We start from the raw sequence: 7523 nt of genomic DNA on the forward strand, positions 1-7523 counted from the left end.
GGCACATATCTAATTTGGATTAGAGCTCGTCTGCTTTTGCCTGCTGGTGATCAGTCAGTCCAAGGAGATAGGTTGGCAGGAACGTGCGGCTTATGCTAATACCTGTCCAGGAGCAGCAGGGCTGAGAGCACCAATTCCACACCAGAACATTGCAGGTGAGCAGTGGACCATGCCAGTATGGTTAAAGGGAAACAGGAGACATAAAGATGCTAGTCTTGCCTTTTGCTGAACACAAATCCAGCAGGATGTGGTCTGTGGTGCCCCCAGAGACTGCTCTGCCAGCTGGATGTTCTTGAGGCTAGAAAGAGATGGCAAACGCAAATCTAGAGACGAATCTGACTTGCTGTTCCCGGGACTCCCTGTACAAGCATTGCAATTGGATAGATGCTCATTTCTTAGCACTGAGCTCCCTCCCATGGCTCTCTGACCCAACAGACACGGCTTGTTTGCAGACTTCTCCACCACACTGCAGTGTGAGCAGGGAGCATCCTTCATTAATCCTTCATTAGCATTCTCACCCTTTGGGCTCCCTTGTTATCAGCCCAGTCTGCCAGTGCTGCTTTCTTTTTTTTTTTCCTTCCCTCTTCTCTGCAATCTTCCTATATGCTTGAACAGAGGTGGGATGCTTTAGTCCATTCCCTTCCCTTCTCAGTGTCTTACTGCTGCTACCAGATAGCTCAGTCTGTTCCAGACCCTTGAGCTTGTGGTTTGCCCTTGACAAGCATTTGAATATACCAAGCTCTTGACTTAGTCCCTTCTGCAAAACACGTTTTGGCTTTTTGTCCTGTCCAAGCCCCTGAGGCAGCAGGTGGGGGATGAAGTGACACATGTGTCTTGTTGCCTGCTAATAGTAGTAAGCTCCTTGAGCTAAGGCAGGGCAGAGACTTTCCACTCCTAACTACGTAACGCAGTGCAGACCTGCTTGGCTGAACCAGCTTCTACAATAAGGAACCAGGCTGGTACTTAGTTTGATTTTATCTTTGGCCATTGACTACATCTTCAGCTTTTTGATAGATACCCTATAAATGGATGTCTTCACTGCTTAGCTGCTTCCTCTGCATTTGTGTAATCCTTGAGGCAATCCTTGGTGCGCTGGAGACCTGCTTGCTCAGAGGACCTTGCTGTGACAGGTTTTCTTATTCAAGAGGTGCCACCAGGGCTCAGTCTGCCAGGCAGGCTGGACTGGTGAGGGGGCTCCTGGCTTCAGGATCCACATAGCTACTCTGGCACTTGATTCCTGGTTCAAATGTCATTGCTCTTGAGTGGCTGCTCAAAGCGATTAAAGGGTGGTCATGAGACAAGCCAGGCTCAAGCAGCTTGAACTGTGCTTTCCTCTTACTACCTTTGTCCTTCCTGCAGAATCCAGGAAGAACTTGGGATTTAACTGCAGAGACCCTGATCTTTAGTTGCAGGCAGCAAAAGCTTTTAAATTTGTTCTCAAGTAGCAATCCCTAGTCTGTCACTCTGGCCTGCAAGCTATCCCTGTCAAGGGCAGCTTCTCTCCTTCCTTTAATTGCTCTAGGGAGAGCAGTTCCTCTGGGCACCCAAAAGGCAGAAATCTGTCTCATGCCAGAGGTCTTGGTGCAGCCTCCTGTCTGGCCTGACCGATACACCAGGGAATCCCAGTATTGCTTGGCCATCAGGTGAGGTTTGGGTACAACAAAATCTCATATGCAAGTCTCAAAGGCTTAAGGGTAACAGTGGGCCCCCTTGGCCATCCAGCCCGCAGTCCTGTCACCTCACATGGGCAGGGGACTGGGGCTGCAGAGTGAATGACGCATCAGCAGTGCTGTGCTTTTGCTGAGCTGTTCAGGGGCATAGCAGGGCTTGTGAGAAAGCAGTTGCTTCATCTTCTTTCTCCCAACCCTCTGGGTGACCTCTTTAAATAGATAACTAGTCTTGAGAGCAGCTGATTTGCTTAGTGTGGTCATCTGGATATGACTGACATTCCTCTCCCAGCTAGGATGCTGGGGCTGCTCTTAAGCCCTCTCGTTTTACTGGAGGGAACTTCCTATTGCCCTTTGCCATGGTGAATAGGGGGGTGCAAAACGAGTTTTTGGACAGTGCATGTGCCTCACCTTGGCCAAAGGGTTTTCTGTGATTACCTCCTGCCCCTCCATGCTCAGCTGCCCCTGCCTGAGGATGCACCCCTCTCTTTGCACCCCTTTCTCTGTACCTGGCCTGCTGCGTGCTTGCTGTGAGCCGGGATGTGCAGCATCAGTAGGAGATCAGAGAGCAGCTGCTTGGCATGTGACCTGCTCTGGGGCTGGAGGGGGCATCCCCAGGCTGCGCGCGTGTGTTGCACGGTCAGTGGAAGCAGGCAGTGCCTCACCCCGCGGTGTGCTGCGGGGAAGATGAATTGTGTGTGTGTGTGTGTGTATATATATATATACACACATGTTTTTTTTTTTTTTTTTTTGAGGGGGGTGGGAGGGGCTGGATTTTCCCCCAGTCCCCCGAGGGATGCGAGCGCCGTTGCCGTCGCGGTCGGAGCCGCCGGAGCGATGCTGGGGGCGCGCTGACACCTGCCGGCGGGGGCGGGCGGCGCGCGGCGGGGCCGGCAGGGGGCGGGCGAGGGCAGCGGCGCCCGCGGCGCGGCGGCTCCGCGGCGGCTCCGCGGCGGGAGGAGCCGCAAGGGGGAAGCGGCGGCGGCGGCTTTGGGGAGCGCTGCCCGCATGCGAGGCCCGAGAAGGCGGCGGGAAGTTCCGGGATCCTCTCCCGTTAAACAGCCCCCGGCCGGGGCCGCCGCAAGCGCCAGTCTCGCTCTTTGCAGTTCCGCCTCCGTAGTCGGAGCTGCTGCAGCTGCAGGGGCCGCGTCCTCGCCCACCGCGGGCTGCCCTCTTCGGAGGGATAAGAGCAACGTGGGGAGGAGGAGGCAGCGACGGGGGGGGAGGGGGGGGGACACGACAGATTTGTCTGTGCACAGCGTGTTGTGTGGTGTTTAGTAGGCTTAGGCTAAAAGCCTGTTTTTTTAGGCGCTTGGGACAGTAGGAGACGAGAAGGATGTGGCTGTGGAGAGCACGCTGGTTTTGAAACGCAAACGTAACCAACGTGAGAGAGCAGTAGAATAGATTAATTGTTGTGTAGTGGGTATCTAACATGAATTTTTGTTCAAAAAGCCAAGAAGGCTGGGAGCAAGCATGGAGGACACTTCTTTGGTGCTGGTGCTTGTCAGTACCCTGATAGAGGAGGGGAGTATTCCCTGCATTCCTCTTCTCAGAGCTTCGATTGCTGGCAAGGGTGCTCGGTTCCACTCCCTCTGCTTGGTTGTTTGCTTTCCGGAAAGTCTGCAAGCAAAGAGATGTTCTCTGCTCTCAGCTTTGGATGGCAGACAGCTCTAGTTCTGATCTGAGTTTTGGAGACAGACTGAGTTCAGCCTGGGCAACGTTTGCTGTGTGTGTTTGGAGAACATCTCCGGAGTCAGTCTTGATCCTTCCGTCTTGCCTCTGATACCCTCTCGTAAATCTCTTCAGTAACTCCTGGGGGCTCCCGTTTTCATCGTTCATGAGGTGCACTTGCTGGCAGAGGAGTCTGTAACCAGGCTAATCCCAACAACAAGTACATGGCAAAGGGCTCTAGAATTAGCTGTTGTCATTCAGATGGAGCCCAAACTCTTTTCAGATTGTTCTTGGTGGTAGATAAAAAGGCAAATTGGAAGATGGGGAGATATTAGGAAAAGTAGTAAACGCTGCCAAACTGCTGCTGCCTAAGTCTGTGCTTGCCCCATCTTGAACACACTGTACTGTCCCCGGGTCCCTCTCTAAGAGCACAGCTGAAAAAGGCCTGGGGAAGGACTGTGAGCGCTCAGCGATGAGGCTGGATCGGAGAGGGTTACCCCATTCCAGAAGTGAGACAACTTGGGCAAGCGATAGAAAAGTCTTCAAAACAGCGTCTGCAGTGGGGAAACAGTAAATGGAGAAACAGCACCAGAAAAGAGTGACTCCGAAGGGAGGTGTGTGCTTGGGCCGCGGGGAAGCGGGGGCTGCTCTCCTTGGGCCGGGGGCAGCCCCGGGGGCCCGGCCCGGCTGCCGCTGGGTGGCAGCGCCGCTCCACGGCAGCGCTGCCGCATCCTGCTGCATCCCGCCTCTGCTCCGCCGTCGCCTTCCCCGCCAGGGCAAGCGCGGGGCCTCGGCACTGGCTTTTCTTTCCTGCCCTCTTCCACCCACTGGTGCAAAACGGCAGGTCTGGCCGGGGCTGCGGTTTGCGCCTCGCAGGGGGTCTCCCAAAAGCGGGTGAGCTTGCACCGTTAGCCAGGAGCTGCACTCTTCCGCACAGGCGGGAGTGGGCTCCGCGTGGCTTCCGGCTTTAAAGGCAGCCTGGGTCCGGGCAGAGCGCTGCTCTTGTTGGATGTCATCTTTGCCTTCTGCTCCCCGCTGCGCCGAAGGTCGGGGAGCGTGACTCCCTCGGGATGGGGCTGAGAACAGCTTTTGCCCTGGAGGTTGGGAGAAGGGAAAGGTGACTCCAGACAAGGGCCGTCCGTGTCCTGCTGCTGGAGCAGGGATACGGCACGGTTGGCTCGGAGGGGGTGACCTGCTCATTAGGGCACTTTTTGGTGCTTTGAGACCCGAATTAAATCCCGTATGCGGGTTTCCTCAACGACCTCGAGCACCGGTGATGTTCAGGGCTCCAGGGCCAAGTCTTCTCCGTGCCTCATTCCTTCAGGCTATTGGGAGCTACCAGCAACCCCTGGGGTTGTCTTGGAGGTGCGTACCCCAGAAGTACGTCGAGACCAGGGCGCAAGGCAGCTAGGCTGAGAAGGATCAACCTGAGCAGGGAGCAGGCTGGGGGCTGCAAATGGGACCTCTGTGCGTCTGAGACAAGCACGGATGCAATTTTAGCCAAAAGCATTTGGCACTTGGAAGAATCTGTGGTTTCCAGATGTCAGTGTTTAAGCTGTGTCTAAAAAGCTTGTGATCAGTGAGTGCAACCTGGGAACGTGGGTGCTGGGGGCAGGGCTGTTCCTGAGAAAACCTCCGTGGCAGCTCTGGGGCCTTCCCTGGGGCAGCTGCCTCGGGAATTGGGAATCGGGCCTGCCCGGCGTCTGAGCAGGGCGAGAAGGACGTGGCGGCGAGAGCAAGAGGCTGCTGCTCGGTTAATGATCGCCTCCGGGGCGTGAAGGAGAGACATCTGCCGTCCCCACCTGTCTCGACCGAACGCGCTCTGAGCAGGCCACCTACACAGCATTCCTGGAGCAGCGCGGCTGACGCGGCGGCCGGGCGTTCGGCAGGCTTTCTTCCCCCAAAGAAAGCGTCTTGGAGAACTTCCTGCTTTGCCTCTCCCTTTTCTGCTCTCGCCTCGCTCCCTTCTCCCCCTGCCCTGGGAAGCGAGGGGCTAGGAGCGCTCCCGGGCTCCGCAGTTCCACATCTCGCTGTCTGCAAGCTGGTGAATTATCGCTGGATAAGCCGGCGTGTTTGGCCGCCTTGAAAAGCACTTCCAGAGCAGTTGCAGACTACTTGGTCGGCACCGCTCGCCTTGAAAGGTTTCACTGTTCAAGCTGCCTCCTCGATAGCCGGAGCCAACTGCAAATTCCACCGGTGCTACCAGCCCGCGAGCCGGGTTTCCATGGCGAATTCATTTCGCTGCGGCACCTGAAAGCCTGGAGCCGTCGGCAAGTTTGTGCCGCCGCGAGGTTTGCGGTTGGCCCGGCGCGGCGGCGCTGGACGAGGTGCTGGGGTTGTCCCAGCCAGCCGCCCCCCTGGCCGGGGGCCGCTCGCCCAGCCGGGAGGCCGGCCGGGCCTCGGCACCGGTCCTGCCTCTGCCTGCGCCGCTGCCCCCTTCGAGGTGGCCAGGGTTGTCCCTTCTGTGAGCACTTGTGCTGTGAACAACCACAAACCTGGTTTAATTTGCCCTCCTGAAATGACTGACTTTTTTTTAAAAAAAAAAAAAAAAAAAAAAACAGATGAGCTGTTCGTGCAGGGACTTTGCACTGGTGCAGCAAAGCAACCGGGAAGCTGCGCCTTCGCCTGGAGCGGTGCGCGGCGGCTTCGGGGGGCAAGATCCCCCGCTCCGTGCTAGAGCCCCGCGCCCGGCTTTTTCCAGCCTCGCGTGCGTCGGCCGGAGCGTAAGCCTGCTGCTTGTTAAAAACTTTTTCCAGGCTTGCCGTGTGTTTCCTCGCACGCCTTTATAATGCAAAGGAGGTTTTAGGTTTACGTGTTTGCCCTTCCTGGGGGTGCATCTGCCCAGCTGCTCTGCAAGGGCATCTCGAGCGCCGGAGCCGCCTGCAGCCTCGGGTCTCCGGGAGCGCGCTCTGCATTGATACTTTCTGAGAACAAAAATGCTGCTTTGTATCTACTTCCCTTTTCTTTCTGCGAGCAGGAGGAAGGGGGGCAGAAAATGACTAAAATATTTTCTTGTAACAAAAGGCTGAGGGTGAATCTAGATCTGAGCCATTCTGATTCATTTAAGGCAAAATCTCCAGGGTTTTCAGCAGAGAAATTAAAACACTGAAGCTTTCTCTTTTCTTTAGAAGAACAAACAGGAGCGGTTACCACTTCCTCTAGCTCATAAACAAAAACCAGCCCGACGTCTCCAGGAGAAGCCCTGCCAAGAGACTTTCCTTCCTAATTGTTTGGTATTTTTTTCAGTTCTGATTAGTATTCGTGAGTGGCTGGCACACAAGCTGGAAGTTTCAGGAACAGGCTGTAGATCTCACTTCAGGCAGATCCTACCCTCTTTTCTTTCCTTTTTTCTTCCCTCTCTCGACCCGTGCCCTCCTTGTCAGGCCCGCTCACCCTCTCCCTTCAGTCTTTCTGCTGATCTGCTTTATTTCCTTCATTGGCCATGCTTGGCTTTCTTCTGAGGGTGGTGATGGTGCCTTCCGGCCACCAAACTTTGTGGCTTACTTTGCTTTTTTGGGGAATTTTGCTGGATTTGTGCTAACTGCATCAAGGCTCTAATGGTTTTTGTTGCTCTGATCCCATTGCAGTTCCTTTTCTCCAGTTTCAGACTTGTCTCCTATTGGGAAGGAGCTTGACTGGACCAGCTGTATTGATAAAACCTGGAGAAAAGGGCAAGTTGGGGGTAAAAATGGGTGCAGGTGCCTTATTGTGCCCCACAGTGCACTGGAGATTCTGGCTTTCCCCCTGCGGTGGATGCTGTGGCCGGTCAAAGCAGAAGGATGCCCGTTCAGCGCTGCGGCGCCGTGCCCGGGGCGGCATGGCCGTGGGATTTCCCTGTCAAGACGCGAGGTACCCGCCGCCACGCACAATCCGGTGTGCTCACGCCTTTGGGAAGCTGTGCGGGTGCGAGGAGCCGGGGTGCTGAACGGGAGCCGCTCTGCAGAGCAGTCGCAGCTCCTTTTGGTGCAAGCCACGCAGGTGCTTTCTTGGAGCTGAGGCAAAGCCGTGCATCGGCATGCACGCGTGTGCATTGCTCTCGAGGCCTTGAGGCCCCAGCTGGAGTAATGCACAGCCTGGGACGTCTGTCCTGTGAGCCTGGGCGCTGGTTTGTCGTTACTGGTTTGCACCTGGGGCAGCCAGGCAGAGCCGGGCCTGTGGGTGCTGCTCACGCGTAACGCTGGCTGG

Source organism: Rhea pennata, chromosome 19 (genome assembly GCF_028389875.1).
Source record: "Rhea pennata isolate bPtePen1 chromosome 19, bPtePen1.pri, whole genome shotgun sequence".
NCBI lineage: Eukaryota > Metazoa > Chordata > Aves > Rheiformes > Rheidae > Rhea > Rhea pennata.